Below are 21,478 nucleotides of genomic sequence, written 5' to 3'. Positions count from 1 at the left end.
ACAGAGAATGGACTTGAGGACACAGGGAGGGGGAAGGGTAAGCTGGGACGAAGTGAGAAAGTGGCATGGACTTATATATACACTACAAAATGTAAAATAGATAGCTAGTGGGAAGCAGCCACATAGCACAGGGAGATCAGCTTGGTGCTTTGTGTCCAACCAGAAGGGTGGGATAGGGAGGGTGGGAGGGAGACGCAAGAGGGAGGAGATATGGGGGTATATGTATACGTATAGCTGATCCACTTTATTATACAGCAGAAACTAACACACCACTGTAAAGCAATTATACTCCAATAAAGATGTTAAAAAAAGAAAACAAACTACTGAGGATGGCAAAGATTCCTTCTGTCGACTTAAAAAATGCACAGCATGAGAGTTGTAAGTTAAGTTTTATTTGGGGCAAAATGAGGACTGCAGCCGGGGAGACAGCATTTCAGATAGCTCTGAGAAACCGCTCCAAGGAGGCAGGGGGGAAGGTCAGTATATACGTGATTTTGGTGAAGGGGGAATACATGCAATCAAGCACATATTTTTTTACAGAAGGTTTCTGCTAGTCTTGTGCAGGTTACTGCTAGTCACGGGAAGCAGAAGTCACCATGAAGGATTTTACTGCTTTTCTAAATCTGAGAATATATAAGAATTGGGCTCATAAAATCAGCTCCTGAGAATATCTAACTATCTGAAGACCTGTTCTGCCTGTTTACGCCACCCCCCACCCCCGCCCCGGAGCACAGAGTGCCTCCTTTCTGCTGTCCACCCTGAACTCCTTTCAGGGGGTGTTGAAAATCAGCAGCTGCAGTACCTGATCTAATCCTTGTAGAGGTAGATGACAAGTGCCAATGGCGAGTGCCCATTTGTAGTTGACACTCCAGTGATATCATAAATGTGACTATTAGATATCTCTGTTTTGCTGTGCTAACATTGAATGGGATAATAGGAGTGAAAATGCTTTGTAAATGACAAAATCTTTATAATCATGTGCTAATATTACTAATTCTGTAAAATTTAGAATTGAATTTTTCAAACCTAATACATGTAGTTCTTAGTATAAAGGTTGTTATATCTCTCTAACATTTAAATCTGACTACTTCATAGAATATCAGCATCTTTTTGACACAAAATTCCCATGTAGACATTTAAAGTGTAGTAAACGACCCTGACGATTGCTTTATTTCTGGCCTCCACTACCTATTAGAGGCATATTATTTAACCTTCTTAAGCCTTATTTCAGATAATAGCAATAACAAGCTCATCTCTGTCCAGAACCTAATCACTTCTCATTGTCTTTACCTGTATCATTGGAATCTACTCTCTCTCATTTTAGCAAATGCAGTAGCCTCCTGTGCTCAGTATTGCTTGTGTATAATGTATTGTTCACATAGTCTGATCTTTTATAAATCAGTTGATATGACTCTTTTGTTCAGAATCCACCAATGACTGCCCTTAATAGTCAGAAGAAAACCCACACTCCTGCTGTGGCCAGGAAGGTGCTATATAAGCTGACATCTTCTACCTCCCTGATGTCATCTCAACATCCTCTCTTTCCCCACTGAGGGCAGAGACTATGTGATGTTCTGTGTCTAGAATGGTATCTCTATCTTGGTGGACCCTCACTTTTTGAAGGCCTAGAGAGATTACTTTGGAATACACATGCTATCTTTCACGCACACCAGTGATGGCTGTTGCCCTTTTCACAATTCTTTCAGTTTGTCTTAATAGAGTCCCTCGCTTCTGGAATGCTGAGGAGCTTTCCTGCATCTTGTTGACACATCATTTTATAGCATTATGACAAAATTTTATTCTACTGATATGTAATCTTGAATCATAATTTATAGCACCAGAAACACAGAGAAAAATTAGCTGAGTGGAAATGAGAAAACCATTTTGAAAGCAGAACATATTTATTTTCCTATTCCACACTGTCTTTTGTCTACATAATACTAAGACTTGCCACAACCTGACTTTGCTTAGATTTTGCTTTATCTTCAGAATAGATTTACATCTTTTCATCATACATCGATGGGTGAAGTTTATCCTTTAAGACAATATTCTGTAAAATAGGCTGATTTTTTTTGTTTCATTTTTACAGTATTCCTTAGGAGCAGCACTTGATGAACGTTTACACTGTTGAGAACATTTGGCAAGAGAAAGACAAACAGGAGGACCACAATACCCCAAGAGTTAAGGGAAAGAGAAAGAAACCCTGGTATTTTCACCATCCTTTCCGAAAATAAGTACCTTGACTTGTGCTGATTACTGTCTCATCAGCATTCAGCTCTGGTCTGTGGTGCTCTGTGTGAATAGTTTTAAAGGCAGATTAAACATTCTAAAAATAAAATTCTATTGGTAAATTAGGATATCAGATGTTCCCTTTATGAAAGGCTTTTCTAATCTGCACTATCAGCTGGCAGTCATACCCAGACCCCAAACTGTTCTGGCTCTAACTGAGCAAGGACCTATTCTGGGGTGAGGTTTTGAAGAGGGATGTCTCTTGGTTAACTCAAGACAGAAAGAGGGAGCATTGCCCACATACTCTGGCAGGAGTTAAAATAACAATGACAGTCCTCCTACTTAACAGACTGAGTCATAAGCACATTCTACTGAGTTCTCTGCAATTCCCAGCAGATTGTTTGGGCTGCAATTCTGTAGGCAGAGGTGGGCACCACCTGCTGCAAAAGGCTCTAGTTCTCGTTCATGAGGGTGCTGTTATTAAGTCTTGCCTTTTAACAGTTTGGCCAGATGGAGATAGAAAAAGACAAAAATTGGGTGCTGATGAGCACTTTTTCTAATGCTTAGAATAAGTAATAGTTATTATGCATTTAGTTCTTTTATTTGGCCATGACTACAAGTCACTTAATAAGGGAGGCTTACTGTGGGAGGTCTTAAAAGCCAAATCTTGTTGGATGTTTGCCTTTAGAAATTTCTGTAGACCTGTTGCAGTAGCCTTTTCTCAGTCAATTTGGGGAAGGAGTCAAAGTCAATAAGTCTACTTTTTGCTTAAGCAGAAGAGGGAAAATTATTTTATGGTCACTGAGGTACTTAATAATGCAAGTGCGGGACTCTCTTAACCTTCAGTATGGGCCTCCAGTACATTTACCTGAAGCTTTCAATGGCCTTTGATGAGCTTCCCTCTTCCTGACTCTTGTATAACCTGACTCTCCGTCATGTGACTTTTTCATATAGATAATATCGCTTCTTTTCCCTATTTAAAACTTTTCTATAATATAAAGGTCCAAACTCACTAAAGACCCTTCAAACTAGGGCTCTAAGTAGCCACTTCTGGACAATCTCCAATCCCTGTCTCTTACTCAATTGCCTTTCCTTCATTCTAACCACAGCAGACTACTTGTTGTTTCTTCAACTTAATTATTTCTTTGTACACCATGTTTTTCTCACATTACTTATTGCCTTTGTTATTTCTGCGACTCCTGCCTAAATACTCTTTTTCCTCTTGTCTGGCTTACAAAAGCTTATGTCTTTTCAATTCAAATGTCATTCCTTCTATGAAGCTTTCTTCTCCAGCCTGAAAAGTAGTATTAATTGTACCTTTTGAGGGAGGAGGCACTTTCATAGCCCTTTAAGTGTATCTAGACTACAGAAAAATCATCTTGCTGTGTAATTATTTTCATCTCTCTTTCTCTCCAGCTCTGTGAAGTCCTCAAAGGCAAAAGTTTTGTCTTCATCATATTTGTGCCTCCAGAAACGTGTTATTCGATGTGAAACAAATTAATATTGAACAAATTGTTAATAGCTAATAACAACAATAAATAATGAATAAATAATGATTGAAAGAGTGAGTAGGTGGTATATAAATGAGGGGTTAAAGAGGTGAAAAACAAATGAGCTCTAGCCCAAGGTAGCAGTTTTACAAAATAGGTTTTATGATGGTAGTTGTTTTTTAATTGTCATTTCTCTTGTGTGTGTGATTGTTTGTTTGTTGTGGATAAGAAAAAAGAGTATGTTTATAGTCAGAAGGAAGGAGGAAGCTGACACTGTGATTCCAAAAGGGAATATTTAAGGAAACAAAGCTTTGGAGGAGGTGGGAAAAGATCTGCTAAAGAACAAGTGGAGATATTAATATTAACAAAAGCAAGGGCCACCTGTTCTAAGATAAAGTGAAGACAATAAGGGAGGATGAAGAAGGACTGTGGAGACAGGAAATAGACCAGGTGTAAAGTCTTCTATCATCTCAGGAAAGGCAGTGCTTTCACTTTGTCCTTGGCAAACATCAAACTGTCCTAAGATTCTCTGAAAATGATTGCAAATTCTGTCTCCACCTTGGCCTCAAGGCAGGCATTTGAATAGGACCAACCTGAAGGCTGGGCTCTTTGCACCATCCATACCAGGAAAAGTGAGGGGCACGAAGAAGGTAATTTAGGAAGAGCAGCAGGAAATGCTCTTGCCTCAAGTTGACTCTCTCCCTTCTCCCACTCCAACACCCATGGACTGTCCTAGTGCTGTCGGGATTTGCTGTGTAGGCAACAAATGGAGGATAGTTACTGCAATTTCTTTCATTTAACCCTGTTGCTTCTATTAGTCTCATTCTTTTTTTTTTCTAATCTCATAATATAGTTCTTCAAACTTTTCTGCAACTATATTAGTTAGGATTGGCTAGTTGCTAAAACAGGTAGATTCAGAAGTGTGTTATCACTATTTCTTGCTCATTTAACAGTCCTTAGTGTTTGGGTTGGGAAGCTGTCTTCCCTCTTCATAGTCAACTAGGTATCCAGACTCCTTTTATTTGTGACTTTGTTATTGTCTCCATCCAGCTGGTAGAAGGGCAAAGACCAAGGAGGAGCACATGGAAATGTGCTAGGTCATGGAGACCTAGCAGTGAACATATGACGTCTTCTCACATTCCATTAGAGCTGGGTCATGTGACCACATCTAACTGCAAGGGAGGTTAGATGATGTAATCCTGCTGTGTGCTGAGGAAAAAGAAGACAAAGATTTTGATAAACTGCTAGCAGTCTCTGTTATACCAAAAGAAAATCTGTCTATGGAATTAATATATTTGAACATATGGATCAAATAGTTCAAGCCCTGACAAGAATAGATGCCATTCATACCATAGAGATAAAACTATGAATCATAATCTCAGTATCATGTTAAAATAGTAAATATATGAGATACTTCAGTTTATCGAAGTTAATTCATACAGCAGTACACAAATAAGATATTTTTTAAAACGCTCCTTATAGAAATAAATGTTGTATCCAAAAGGATGATGGCTCAAAAAGCATAGTGCCTGGTACTGCTCTTGGTTTTCTTCAATAACTGCTTGCTAAAAGAATCAAATTATTAATTAATAACAGTAGAAAGCATCATTGTAGAACAAAATAAATATTTGTACTCTGATGAGTTTCTAAAATGCATTATAAAAAGACTTGAGTTGGGATGGTAAAGTAAAAACTCATTTTGAACTGAAAAAAGAGGTGCCCTTTTAAAGAAAAATAAGTAAAGGTAAAATATTGAGGAAAAAACCCACAGTTTGTACTTTTGCAAAAATTTTTAAAGAATTTTGATTTTTGGATGAATTCACAAATAATATAGGCCCCATATTATATTTTTTATTTGTTTTATCAGTACCATTTATTTGGAGAGTAGTAAATATTGCTGTTTATATGGAGGGTAGCTGTGCATATAATTTCATGTGACCAGAATATTGTGTTACAGTGTTGTTTAAAAGCCATTCAATCAGGTAAACATTCTGCAAAATCAACTTACCTGCTAATAATTCTGTCGCAAAGCTTCAGGTTCCTGTGCCTGTGGAACGCTTGGGTTTTTGTGAGCATATTGCATTGCAGTAAGTGTATGATCACTGTTTTTTCCTTGAAGATTAAAACTCCTTTTCCCTTTAAGAATGGGTAGCAATTTAATCAAATTCTCATGGCATCAGAGAGCATTTTAAAATGAAGGAACCCTAATAAAAATGGACCTTCCTGCAAGTATATAAGGAAAAATGGTTTCTTGCGTCAGCCTGTATAAGAAGAATGAGAAGTGATAAGCAAAACTCCAACTTGGCTGAATCTGGAGGCTGATTCCTTCTGAGTGTCTCTGTCAGACCTTTCTTCCTGAGCACTATAATGATTTACTTAAACATGCTAATTTCTTGTGATTAATTTTTCTTACTCTTTTTTTTCCTCACCCACCCGCTGCACTTTTTTTAATGAATGTCAAGGACTCCTGTTGTACCATGTGCTCAGTAATTACTACAGAAGGCAGTTTGATTCCGAGACAGTTGTAGTCTCTGTAAGAGAAATTTAGAATTCACTAAAGCAAATACTTTAGTGAGGGGGTGCCAAAGCTTGAGTCATTTAAAACCATTGTGAACAGCGCCCTAGGAAAGATCCGGTAGTAATCAATCTTGAATAAAGAGCAAAGGACCAAAACAATCAAAAAGACTTTTTTCCAAGACAGACTGCTGTGGTACTAGAAAGTTCTTGCTACTGGGAAGCAGTGTGTAAGCCTCTTTGTTTCAGGCTTGTGTATTCCTTTTTGGCATATGTTTACAACTAGAGCAGGTCTTGCTTTTGAAACCTAAGAATTCTAAAGGAAACTTTGTTTTAAAAGGAAGAGGAATTGAAAAATAGAGTAATTTAAGATAATATAACATAACATACATGCACACTTAACTATAATATATAGACATATATCTACGGATCATTTAAATATACACTACAAAAGTGTTATTTGAATGGAGCACAAGGGCAGGGAAGTTCTTCAATGAAGCTCTGTAGGGAAGTAACATACTGATGTATAATTTTTATATAATTTTCTCATTTCAGACCTGAGTAACTATATTATGTAATTTAGATCCCATTTGTTTGTTTTTGCTTTTATTTTCTTTACTTTAGGAGACGGATCCAAAACAATATTGCTGCAATTTATGTCAGAGTGTTCTGCCTGTTTTCCTCTAGGAGTTTTATAGTATCTGGTCTTACATTTTGGTCCTTAAGCCACTTTGGGTTTATTTTTGTATCTGGTGTTAGAGAATGTTCTAATTTCATTTTTTTACATGTAGCTGTCCAGTTTTCCCAGCACCACTTATTGAAGAGACTGTCTTTTCTCCATTGTATATTCTTGCGTCCTTTGTCATGGATTGATTGGCCGTAAGTGTGTGGGTTTATTTCTGGCTTCTCTATTCTGTTCCACTGATCTGTGTCTGTTTTTGTGCCAGTATTATACTGTTTTGATTACTGTAGCTTTGTAGTATAGTCTGAAGTCAGGGAGTGTGAGCCCTCCAGCTCTGTTCTTCTTTCTCAAGATTATTTTGGCTATTTCATATATGAAATGCAAGATGTAATAATTTAATATAAATTAATATTTAATCATATGAAATTTAATATTTTAATTAGGTGTTTGGTAACTATATGATTACCTCATTAAAATGTAACTTTCATGAGGATGGGAATTTTGCATGACCTGTGGGGCACTGAGTGACCTACCTGTGTTTCAAAATAAATATCTTATATCCTTCCCCCATCTCCAATCCCACCAGCACTACTTTAATTCAAATTCTTATATGCACTCTCATTGATTATCACATTATTGACCATCTATCTACTTTTCCTGTTTCTGATCATAACCTTCTGTAACCCTTCCTGTGGCTCATTTTCTCATTCATCATTGGCTTAAAGTTTCTCAGTGATGTACCATTAATAATGTTTAAATTTATCCTACACAGGCTGACAAGATGCTTCATCATCTGGACATTTGCTTCTCTACAGCACATCCACTCTCCTATTTCTGGCATTCTGAGACATCCTTGATATTTTCTAGCATGTTGCCAGTTCTCTTCTACCCCCATGTCTTAGTGTTGCTGATCTTGTAATTAGAATTACGCCCTTATCCACCATGAACTCCCTTCAAGACTGAAAGCACATTTTGCCATTATGAAGCCTCCCACAAATTTTTTGATTTCATAGGAACTTCCATAGAATCCCTGTATACCTCTATTAAAACACTTATCATATCATCACTTAACTGTATGATGTCATGTTGATTTCTCTCAGTAGCTTCTTAAGACCAAAAGCTGAGTCTTGCTAGTACTTACCTATCCTGAGCATCTAGAAACATGCCTGTGACATAATAGGTGTTTAATAAATATTGTTAAATTTCACCAAAAGAGAACATTTTCTAACCTCATATGTCTCTCTTCTACTGCTTATGATTAAGGCACTTGTGTCACTTTTTTTTCTTTTAGTTAAGAATGAGTGAGGCAGTCTCTTTCTTATTTACAAATTATTTCTGAAAAGACTTATTTTTTCCTAAGAAATTTTGGTTTCCTTTACATTTGAGGTCTGTGGTTCCTCAAAGGAGATATATCTGTGCATCTTAATTTGCATTATCCTGACCTTACCAAGAAAATATTTATGTTTAATTGAAATGTCTGTTTCCCTTGGCCTCTACAATTAAAATGCCAGACATGGAATATAGTTTTAGTTTTAAAAGCTAAACTATTCATTCTAATTTTTTAAAGATAAAACAGAGAGAAAAAGGTAACAAAGATAAAATTAAATCTTGCTGCTTAGAAATTCTCAACCAAAATGCCTACTGGAAATATGGATCTCATGTGAAGCTAAATGACAGTTGTTTATGGCCATTTTCTTGGAGTAATGCAGTTACCTTATTTCACTGAATTTCTTGATCCCATCCTGAGTTCTCATTTTTTACATAGCTTAACGCTGACTTTCTAACCTAAATTTGGAGTATTTCCTCGCCTTGGTTTACCTCTTAGTTTAGTTAAAGTAAAAGATTTTAAAAAAATAAAAGAAGCAAATTCTTTTGGTCCCATACTTCAGTGGGTGAGGGTAGTGCTTTTTCCATCTATTTCTGTCTGACACTTTTCAATAGTCTCATCTAGTGTCAAGAGAACTGCCAAGTGGAAATGAGTGGTCTATTAGTACTTGGTTTGACCAAATGGAGACCCATAAGCCATGCTCTGAAAGTCCTATCACCCATGTCCTCTGATCTGATGCCACAGTCTGCTATTTCTCTTTTATAATAGTACATCACTTTCTTTATAGGCTTCCAGAAATAATAAAAAAAAATTTCCTCATTGTAATGATCAATGTCTAAGGGTTTTGAGAAACCTAAGTAGAACTTTTGTGAACTGTTCTTCGTTTTGGAAAAAACCCTATTGTATTGAAACAATAGGTTCTAAGCATTTAAAAAGAAGACAATGTAGAAATAATCCATATGCTTGCTTCTTGCTGAAAAGCCAATTCTTAATCTATGGATTTACTTGTGGTACCCAAGTTCTTCAGCATGGAATTGAAAAGAATTTCAAAAAACGTTTTAGAGATTAACGGTGGCAGAGACAGAAAGATTCTCCAGATTTGCCTATTTATTGCTTCTGTAAGAACACTGAGGTGAATTCTTGGATGTATAGATTAGAAATCTAAAAATCAGAGTGCCAACCAAAAGCTCAGACACAACCTACCTGAATGAAGCAGGTTTACTGCTACTGTGTTCCTCTTGCCTCAGGTCATCTGCAATCCCAGGCAGACGAGGCACAGTCCACAGTAGCCCTTTTTCTCTTTCCTTTTCAGAGATATTATCACCAGCAACACCTCTAACCTGCCCAGAGGTTTATCATCAGCCTTATCTGTCCCCTTTTCTCCCCTTCTACTGCCATTAAAAAAGCATAAAGTTCCTATCCTTTAACAATGCAATGGTTATAATGAAGTGTTAAAAACGTATTGGGTTTAATAAAAAAAAAGTAAGCACTGCCCAAAGAACATATTTAAAAAATTAACGTGCTTCCTCAAAATTCTTGTGACTTTCATAGAAACATGTTTCATTTAAAAATTAATTTAGCATTTTTTACATTCCAAACCATGTTTTTATTTGCTCTTGGCCAGGTCCCATTTGCCTTAATTGCCTAAGATGGGTCTGTTTTTATATCAAAATGTTTTTATCTGTGAGCTCACCATATAATTTTGCCACATCAATGCCTATACATGCATTAAGACTTCTACATGTAAGATTGGAATATTTGTCTTTGTAGAAAAATTAATTATTGTGAATATTTCTTTCAGCTCATTTTTAATCATCTCATAAACATAGTCTAATTACATATATTTCAGGCCTGGAGGATTTAGCAAATTTATGTCACATCATATCACTCCAGAAGGTTAGCAGAATACAAGTCACAAGCCATAAAAGTTGAACTGATTTCTAGAATTCACTCCAGGGTACATAAAGATATGTCAGCTCAAAGAAATATCTCAAACAGTATATGAGGACTGACGGACCCACTTGGATCAGACATGAGTTGTGAGGGAATTCCAAATGATAAGGATTCTGTGAGGTGTGGTTTTTTTTTTTTTTTTTCGGCCCAACTCAGCGATGGAGTGAACAAGGCTACTTTCAGCTTAACTCAGAATTCTCCTGAGTCACAATTAGAGCCAGCAGACGCACTGTGCAACATGGCACACAGCCTGACCCAAATCCGAAAAGAAAGAAAATAGAAAAAAGTGGATCTGCTTTATATGACTCATACTTTACCTTTCCCTAGAAGAAAATTAGTATTTATTATGATTAACTAGATTTTGGACTCTCCCTGGATGCAGTAGTTTAGTATATTTAAAAATGGATGTTATACAAATATTTTGCATCTATCCATTTTTCTTTCTAAATATATATGACTTAGGTCTATATTCATGTAGCACCTGTGATGGCCTCTATCACTGCATTAACTGTGTTATCTTGTAGCGTATATATTACAAACACATCTGACCTCTTCAGTATAGTGTGAGCTGTTCGTGGCCAGAATCCATAATTTAATCATCATTGTATTCCTAGCGCCTAATAGCTTGGTGTGAAGCTGGTATTTAATAAATGTTTATTGAATAAGATTCTAGAAAGCACAATAAATAAATCGATAATTGATGACAACCTGAAAGTTAAATGAAGGCTCAATACGTACTTTGTTAAAGCAATTTATAAATAGTGCCTCTTAAGGAAAAGTCCAGTTCTTCAGTCTGTTCAGGCTCTGTTTTTCTCAGCGTTCTCCATTTTCTTGCTTCAGTGTCTCATCAGATGAATCCAGATCTGACCGGGCTCATGTGTCTCTGTAACCCACTAGCACATTTCAAATAACAACAAAATAAATAAAATTTTAAAAGTGGTGTCTAAAAGAACCTCATGAGACTCACGCTGAACAAAAACCAAAAAGAAAAAAAAAAAGAATCCCATCTTACAGTGTTCATCAAAAATCAAGCAAAATATTCCCTAACACTGTGTGGTTTAATGAAAGAGCACTCTTCAAAGCACTCTTCAGAACATGGTATGTGACTGAACTTAAGAAATCTGAACTTGAGTTACAAACTGACCTCAAGAAAATAATAAAGTAAATGCCTGTCAAAATAGTATAAACCATGATACTTCTCACAACAAACAGATTGGTAGTAAGGTTTGTAAATAGGTAGATGATAAGATAGGTAGATAGATGGATAGGTAAAATAGAGAAACTTTAATTTATAAGCAGTCTGGTAAAAGAAGACAGGTTTTATTTTAATTAAGTTTTTGACCATGGAATCTAGCCTCTCATTTCAATCCTGATCTCATCACCAAGTCCAGGCCTATATGCTCCTTTTCTAAAGTAGCTTTCAGTAAGGGTTGCTTCCATATTTAATCATGCATCCTTCCAATTCACTTTTAATACCATTGCTGGATCAATCATTCTAAAAAATAAACTTGATTATGTCACATCTTTTGTGGTGCCCTCTGGCCTTCAGGAGAGTCTAAGTATGGCTTACTATACCCCTTTATGATTCTACCCTTGCCTGCCTGTCCGCCTCCTTTCCCCATGTCCCACTTCACTTCTGGACCACAGCGAACAATCCTGTGCTCTACACGTTCCTCATTCATTCGTGTAGTAAACATGTGTTGTTGAGCTTACTCTGTGCGACACACTGTACCAGGTGCAGGTGATGCAGATATGAAACCCTCTCCCTCCAGGAGCTCACAGCTTCTTGAGGAAGACAGACGAATAGGGAGGAACATCTAACATAGAGTGAAAACTGGAGTTAGGGATGCCAAAATCGTGCTCATTATGGTATCTTCCTGGAAGGTGTTGCCTAGCCCAAGTCAAAAATAGCACAGGATGTGGTCACCCAGACTCTTTCTTCCTAGAAAGCTTCCCCTCCTTTCTTTGGCTAACTCCTACTTGTCCTTTAAATTCAACTCGATGTTACCTCCTCCGGAAAGTATTGACTTCCCAGTGTGATAAGAACTGCCTGTGTGCCTCCACAATTTCCTGTCCTTATCTGCGTCACAGCATGGACCACATGACTTTTTGTTGTCGGTTTGTCTGTGAGCTCCTTCAGCATAAGTGCTATATATTTTTTCTTGTATCCCCAGTGCATTCCCTATGATACATAGAGCCTTTCCATTAATGTTTGGGAGACATTTCTCAAACAATTAATTGGTTAATGAATTAAGATTTGTAACCTCAGTTGGAAGGCATTTTAGAAGTCATATAGGCCAACATCCCCTTGATTCTATAACGTTCATGACAGGATGGGCATTCAACTTGTGCTTGAACACATCCACTGACAAAGAGTGCATTAAGTTCAAAGAAGTGCAGAAAACAAATGGGGCAACTGATTATCCTAGAAGTCCATATACACTTACTATATTTAGAACAAGATTTTAATCTGAACATGTTCAGAGGCAGAGCTTCAGTCGCATGGCTTGTGTTTGTGAAAGAGGAATTGTTCATCAAAAGATAAAGGGACTGAGCAGATCAGATAAAGTGGCAGAAAAGAGCACAAGTGGCATATTGTTTATAACTTCCCAGGACTTCATCCTTTCTTGTCTTAAATAGCTGAAAGAAGATCCTATTCATGGAAAACCATAAAGTATTTAGTTTTTAAATAAATCCTTCACTTCCAACTCTCCATCCTTTTTTTTTTTTCTTTTCATAACTCCTATTTTCTTCTCCAACTTTTCACGTTTTGTTTTTTTTGTTTGCTTGTCTTTAATTCTAGCATCTTATTTTGTGATGTATAGCACAGTCTCCAGGTTTACCTGGGTCATGACCCTGCTCCCACCTCCTGTAAAGAAATCTCTGAAGCATCTTGTCCTCAAGCACTGATTGCTGTTTTTACATTGTAGCCCCTTTAACACCCAACCAGTTCCCTATAAGGTGGTTCTCAGGTGTCTGAAACTAAAGGATCTTCATTTGATGGTGGTGCCAGTAAATACTTAGGACATACTTTTTTTTTGGAAAACCTGTAATTCTATAGAATAGGCCTTAGCTTTGTACCCAAAGGAGATTTATTTTTACAGTGCTTTATTATGTGACACTGGACAAAGTCTGACAAATCTGGAATCAGATTTCAAACTGGAAAAAGTTTAAAACAAAATTATTAATTGTCAAAATCCAAATTAAAATTTCCCTCCTACGCTTTTTATCCTTTTTATTTATGCTTAAAGAAAATTGTATTAAAATTATTATGATTGAATTTTTCTTTATATGGTAAAAGAAAAGTATTGATGTAAGGGTCAAAATTTATCCCTTCAAGAGTTCCCTTGCTTATGAAACACACTCAGGTTTTGTTCATGTCTAAGTTTGTACACCTAGTAAATGGGAGAACCAGTATTCAACCCTAATTTTCTTGTTAGAAATCTATTACTTATTACACTATATCTCCAGGTCCTTAGCGAAATATCATCAGTAGAGGCTAAAGCTTTAGAGCATTTAAATATTATTTATTTCTGGTATGTATTCTGTATTTATTAGTTCTTTTATATAATATGAAAAAGGGCCAGAAATAATATACAACTGTGAAGTACAGGTTGTATGCCATGGTCACATAAAGCTCCTTACCCAGTTTAATATGATAGACTGTTATCAGTGGAATGGATGTATGAAGTTAGTGTCATCTGGACTGGATTCTCCTAGTTCCTACCCCATTCCACCAGCTCCTTGGCGAAAGAGCAAGCAATGGAATGGATATTAGTAGATTTGGCTTCTCATTCCAGATCTCCCTGGAAGTGTCTAACTGTCAAATAATTTACTCTCTCTGGCCTCAGTTTTTCAGTATGTGGCAGACCATACATTGAATCCTATTGCTAAAAATGTTCAAATAAAAGCCACAAAATAACAAATAATAGGTAACATTTGTTGAGCACTTCCAACTTGCCTGGAATTATGCTTTATTTGTATTACCTTATCTAATTCTATCAATAACATAGCATTGGCTTGTTGTATACTCTGTGTCCATTATCATCAGAAATAATGATGCACTCAACAACTCTCTTGATGTGAATTGTTTATTAGTCATGGTGTGTGGTGAAAAATGGATCATCCTTGTCGGTATTTTACAATCAGCCTGAAAAGAGCAGAAAAGACATGAAACAAATACCTGGATTTTCAAATTTTCATGTCATCAAGAACTTTTCCTCAGTTTTGTATAGAGACAAAGAGAAAATACATAGGGTTGTAATTTGTTAGTCAACAGCTATTTAAGCTTAGAACTCCTCAGCATTTGTTAGGAAAGATACAGATTCTGCATAAATTTCTTATATTGTGAGGGACCCAAACAAAAGTTTCTGTTTTGTAGTACTGATATGGATAGTTAGTAGTATGAAGCATAATTGAGCCTACATGGGAAAGGGAAACGATATTCATATGCTTAATTGTATTATAGGACTTGTTGTTGTATTCTTTTGTTCATCCTTGGATATGTATCAGTACAAAATTAGAATCCCAGTGTTTTTACTGAACTGGCACATTACATGATGACAGGGCAGAGCATATCACAGAAAACATTCTAGAATTGCTAATGCCAAGTGCATTATAAAAATGGAGACATGCTTATCTAGCACACAGTGTATTTTTCCTTTAGATTTTCCAAGCTTTCATTGTTTCTCCTTTTGCCAATTTTTGAGAGTATTTAATGTTGCCTGGTAATAACTATAATCAGTGACTCTTTCTGTGTTTTGTGATCTTTCTAATGTTGTAATCCAAAGAAAAACAGTGAGGTTTGTGGTTTTGTGGGAATCCCAAGAGAAAAAAGTTCTTCTTGACTAAATGACATTTTCGGCACACATCTCAACTATCTAGATATTAAATCCTTCAGTTACTCCTTTGAGGGCTTTGCTAGTTCAGAATATCACATATTCACACCATGCCTATTACCCCACATCCATCTCCAAAGTGATCTAACAGATAAAGAAGATTATAACTGGATTTGAGGTATTTTAGGCAAAGTGTATTTTTGTCCTAAACCGTTAACGAGTGCCAAGAAGTATCTGAAATAAATATTCTAAAGACAGCTTGAATATGTTGTTAAACTGACCAAGGACTAGTCACTGTTTTCACAGTGTGCAGTAGGTTTTTTACCACAGAAAATGGGTAACTTTAAACATTCTTCTGAGACATTTCTGCTTCCCTCAAGTAGGATTAGACACAACAAAGGACTGGCGTGTTCCCAGGAAGCTGACTGAAAGCAGTGATTGGACTCCATCCCACCATCATAAATGTCCTGGACTAAGGCAATGAAAGATCCAGCTTCTATTTTTGAGAATGACTGCCTGACCTATCAAGATAATTGCCTTAACCCCTTACGCCTGTTATTCTACAGGGATATTTCATGTGTGCATTTCTATCACTCCCCATTCTTTCCTGAGGTCCTGTGCAGCAGGCTTGCCTGAAAGCACCAATCTTCAAACTTCAGTGTTTCAGAGTCATCTGTTAAACCTGTTAAAATACCAATTTCCAAGCCCTATACCCAGAAATTCTCATTTATTGGATGGATGTTGGAGGTGATTGGCTGAAGACACTTTAAGTTACATTGGAATAGATCCCCAAAGAGCATTTTAGTTTCATGTTTTAAAGCCTTTTTATGAGAGGGATGAAACTGTTTATCTTAAAGATATTTCTAAACCTGTATGTTGCATGGTCACTACTATGTATGCTAGGTCTAGAAGTTTGTTCTACTAAGCATTATTTTTCATACACTCTCAGTGGAGTTAGAACTTGAGTCGCTTCTTCTACCATGCCTGAAAATTAGGTTTCAAAACCATTCTTCTCTCACTGATTGAGCTAATGTTGGCCAAATATCTATAGCTGACAGAATCTTTTTCCCTGTGTTTATCTGGATGTATTAATTAATTCAATATTCAACAAATGTTTGAAGCCCAGCTTATGACTAAATGGCCCTTTGGTAGGTTTGAATATTACTGTCATGGTTTGCTTGTGTGCATCTTACTTTTACATAATCCTTTTCATACTTTGAAGGAAAAATATGAAAAGCTCCAACCAAGTAGGCAGAAAATTAGAGAATGGTTTCTTTTTTAGTAAAAATGTATCTCTGATTTGCATTCTTAGTCCTGGATTTGCCCTGAGAAATGAAATTCATTGGTAGCTCAGACAGCAGAGCAGTCAGGGACATTTTCTTCTGAGTGTTTCTGTTTAGTTCTTATTTCTTCTCTTTATAGTGGAGGAAATGTGACAGATGTACCTTATTTTATTTTATTTCTTTGTATCTGAAAGCCCTTGGGACATATATGCTCAGGAACTACTGTTTCGTTCACTTAAATAAATACATTCACCACTTGCTTTAAAGAACAAAAAATACAGGAACTATCAAAGCATGTCAAATTTGTTTTAATGTACAATATGCAGGCAGTTCAATGATAGATCAAGGTCCAGATGAAAATGCTTCTCTTTTTAAACTAGCCTTTAAACACATTAAGTTTTAATGTACACATATGGTTTTGTAACCTTTAGGGAGAACCAGCAAAACTGTATTATTTGGCCACCTTCAAAATAATAAATACTTTGTCATTCTAAAGTTATCATTCACTTACTAGCAACATTTGCTTGGATGTTAATTAAGAGAGTGTTCTAGGGAAAATGAATAAAGGAGAGATACTTTTTTAAAAAGCCATGTAATGTTATTTTTTCTAAGAAATTATATTTTCATTAGAATTTAACTTATAACCTGTCTGAAAGATCTAGAATATAAAGTGAAGTTTTATAAAACATGTTGTATGAAAAAGATCGATGTCTGTTTTGTATTTTATTCACTTTATATACATGAAGGTTAATATCAGAGCTATTATGTGCTAAATAATATTATGTAATTTGCTCAAAGGAATGGTACCCTATAATAAAATGTCAGAAGGCAACAGATACAGTTATTATTTATTTATAATATATATCCTGCCTGACTTGAGGAAAGATTTGATAAGTTTTACAATTAAATTATATATAAATTATATTTATATATAATTTATTTCTATAAACAGACACAGTACCGAAGACTTAGAATGAGGTAAATACTGCAGTTAAGCATTAAAAGAGTTCCTGGTGATTAAGGGGAAATGTGGGAACAGATATATTACCTGACAAAGAAATATCAGAAATAAGCAAAATACATTATCTCATCTTATTTCTAAATTCTAATATAAATTAACCTATTGGGTGTATCCTTAAGCAAGGAACAATCATATCACAAAAGACTGTTTTCAAGAGTGATTTTACAGATTTGGAGGCAGACTTTTAGGTTGCTTGTGGGCAAATCCAAATTTTTTCTTACACACACAAAAATAAGAATTTATTTAAGTATCTGGACAGGTACTCAAGTAAAGTCTCAGAGTTTTGAAACATAGAACATTATAGTCTTAGGCCTGGACAATTTTTAAAGCAGATGCATTTAAATACAAGTGATTCTCAATATAGTAGAAATCAAATTATGGATGTTGTAGTCAATATTCTAGAAGTCTAAGTAATAGCAGTACTGACTGACAGACCTACCCATAAGCTACAAAATGGGTCTCTGAGAACCTACATTAATTATCATATAAGATAAACACTTTCTATTAAGTAATTGAAAATTGGAATATGTCTATCCCAAACCATGAATTGAGTTTTGCCATCACAGCCTTGTTTTATGTTGAGCTGGATATTTCCTTTTTTCTTTCTGTTCTTTCTTTTGCTCTTTGTTGTTGTTCTTTCCAGTCTTTTATTTGCTTTTTGTCTCTCTCTCAGTATTTCTTAATTAGAATTATCTAAGGGCCTTGGCTAATTCTTAGGCTACTGATCCATAGAAATAAAAACCTTCTAATCAACATGCGGGAAGGTACTTATTTTTCACTCTGCAACATTAAACATATATGCATTAAATCTACCTAAAAACAAAACTGATGAATTTCACATATATTAAATAGACAAGAAATTAGTTTTTATACCGTTTCAACGTAGAAATTACTCTGTAGAAAGACTGTTTTCATTAAGGTTATAGCAGTTTTATTATCATGATATAAGAGGATACAGGTTGAATCTTCAGCAAGTTAGAAATCTGATCAATGCCACATCATAATGTCTGGCTCATGTCATTGTAATCAAAGGATAATGACAGGTTGCCAAACACTAAAGAATCTTACATTTTTTCATAATTATCCATCAGTGATATGAATCAGAGTGTAGCCATGATTAGTAGGTGCAACAGCTGGTGTGAAAAAAATCCTGCATGCTCTTACCAAGGAGCACTAGATTGAGAGAGCCAGGTCTAAGGCTTATTAAGGGAAAAACTGGAAGAACTGGAATTTTAAAAGCTGGGATTTTGATGAAAGAAGAAATGTCTGTCCTTAGAGAACTTTCAAATATCAGAAGGAAATTGTTTAATAACAAATGGTGGCAAAGATTGAAGCTCACCACTCAAGTCTATAACTAACATTTGTGGTGGCACAAGACCTTCTCTTAGCTTTTCTTTCCAACTGTATATCTTAATTGGGAAGAAGACTGGGGCCCTGTTTTATGTAGCATAATAGCCATGATATGATAGAGTCAAGTGAAATATCTCATTCTCAAATCAAATAAATAGAAATTTGAACTTCTTGGATTTCTTTTTAAAAATCCGTATTACAGGTATCTGTATCCTCATTCATATTGGCATTTGTGTTTAGCCCTAACAGCTAAGATTCCGTTGCAACTTATTATGAATTGTAGGTCAATGTCTTGGACTTAGTACCTTTTTTTTAAAACTCAGGAATTTCCTTGTTCACATTATCAAGCTAGGCTTTTGGGAAGAGGAGAAGGAGAAGAGTGTAGGTAGCTTCTCAGCTTGCTTTGTCCATCCAGAAGATTGTACGGTGGATGCCCAGCTGTTCAGCAGTTAGGAGCAAAGAGGATTTGTGATCTTTTGCCATATGGAGAGAGGAGTCTTTTCCATCACACAGTAGGAATGGGATGTTACAATTCCTGGTACCTCACAAGTTGTCTTTAATAGAGTTGGAGAGAATTTGCCTTTATCTCAGTTTTCTTATCTTCTTTAATTCCATAAGCACAATTTTCAGAGAGATTCAGGTAAAAGTAATATTATACATCAGGAAGAAGAAATTAAAGGAAGCTGTGATCACTTTTAACTATGTTTTAACACCATTTTGAGGAGTAGAGATAATCTGTGACCCCAAAACATTGATTGGGAGTTTAAGTGAAATTTACCATGAATGGGTGGTATTTTAATAATACCATGTTGTGATTTTAAGTGAGAGAAGCTAAATAGTGTCTCCTCTGTTTCCAGCTGCCTTTCAGTAAAACCTAAGGAAATCTTTGCAAATCATATTTTCTGTCGGTCTTGTCAGCAATGCCAGTTCTAGCTTGAAATCTCCTAAAATGATTGTCACTTAATAGAGAGTTAGACTATGTACATTTCAAAAGCCCAACAAATTAGAAAGTGGTATCTGACTGATCTGTATACATTTTAAGGAGTATTATCTGAGTAGTCTTATCAGGAAGCCAGATGATGCATTTTAGATAATAAATTCACTTTATTTGTGCCTCTGATAGTAAGTGAAATCAGTGTAGCCAGCCTGCCCTTTCTTCTTCCAACATTAGTTTTTATTGATTACTTAAAAAGAAAGAATTAAAAACTCTAAAGTATTAAACACTAAGGAATTCACTTTTTGAATGCCTGGTCTCTTGAAAACAAATTATCATAACTTTTTTTTTTTTTTTTTTTTTGCGGTACGCGGGCCTCTCACTGTTGTGGCCTCTCCCGTTGCGGAGCACAGGCTCCGGATGCGCAGTCTCAGCCGCCATGGCTCATGGGCCCAGCCGCTCCGCGGCATGTGGGATCTTCCCAGACTGGGGCACGAACCCGTGTCCCCTGCATCGGCAGGCGGACCCTCAACCACTGTGCCAAATGGATGATTACCAAGTAACACACTGCGCATTTCCATGTTGGATCTTTAGGTTCAAATTGAAGAGTTTTAGTCATTGAAAAATCTTTTCCAGATAGCCCTAGGGGAAGAATTGCCAATTTTAGCTGGGAGTTATGGGTGCTCATATTATTTTATTTCCTTTGAATATCTATGGCTAGAATGCCCAGAGTTAAACATGGGCTAAAGTGCAAACCTAAGTATTTTCCAAATTCTTTTGGAGATGTTAATAAACATGGCATCAGATGAAGGTTCTATAGCCAATTGCTTGAGATGCTTTGCACACCACTTGCCTTCCCTGAGAGTCCCATGCGCAGTAGAATAGCAAAAGCTCTCAGAAAGCTTGTGTTATACATGCCCATGTAACTCAGCATCTCTCAAGCTTATTTGAGCACTTTACTGCTGGTAATCTTCCTCCCCAAAACACATAATCAAAGACTATTCATGAAAAAATATCAGACAGATTTCAGTAGAGGGGCATCTATAATTTACCTGACCAGTATTTCTCAAGGTCATCAAAAACAAGGAAAGTCTGAGAACCTCTCACAGCCAAGAAGAACCTGAAGAGACAGGAAAACTAAATGTAATGTAAAATCCTGGATGGGGGTTCTAGAAGCGAAAGAGGACATTAGGAAAAAACTAAGATAATCTAAATAAACTATGGACTTTACTTAATAATAATGCATCAGTATTGTTTCATTAATTATAACACATGTATCATACTAATGTAAGATATTAATAACAGAAAATTGCCTACAGGGGATACATAGGAAATCTCTGTACTGTCTGCTCAATTTTTCTATAAATATAAAACTCTTCTAAAAATATAAATTTTTTAAAAAACAGTATTAGCCAGGCATGTACTTTTTTGTGGAAAACTTTTTCTATTTACAGGTATTCACTCTGCACAAAAAATATTTTGGACCGTAGAAGAATATGGAAATTTTATTTATTTATTTAACTGTAAGTTATGACATAGGCCTGATAATATAATAAAAATTATATAATATTATAATTTTTATTCTCTATGTAAGATTTATACTGAGAAAATTTCATTCCCTTGTAATCTAGACATAGGGCTTAGAAAAGTTTGCTGAAAAATTGTCAAAACGATCTTTCTCTTAATACACAGTATCCAGAAAAACATATCTACCTGGTTTGAATTGATCATCTTTGAAACTGAAAGGGCTAATATATTGGCCATTGTCTTTTCTAGGTTTCACAGAATTGTGGTTTAAAAGAGTATTTGGGATAATTTTCCATAATCCAGCATTTCCCCTCAGCCATTCTTTTCCCC

General features: G+C 35.9%; 1 protein-coding gene across 5 annotated transcripts in view; it reads left to right on the top strand.

The window, feature by feature from the left end:
* The window catches only part of MAP2 (microtubule associated protein 2), a 276,218-nt gene that overhangs the window by 177,931 nt on the left and 76,809 nt on the right, over positions 1–21,478 (top strand). The window lies entirely within an intron of this gene.

This window comes from Aethalodelphis obliquidens, unplaced genomic scaffold (genome assembly GCF_003676395.1).
Source record: "Aethalodelphis obliquidens isolate GAN/ISIS:26980383/991018 unplaced genomic scaffold, ASM367639v1 scaffold2, whole genome shotgun sequence".
Lineage (NCBI taxonomy): Eukaryota > Metazoa > Chordata > Mammalia > Artiodactyla > Delphinidae > Aethalodelphis > Aethalodelphis obliquidens.
This window is presented reverse-complemented; position numbering and strand designations above follow the sequence as displayed.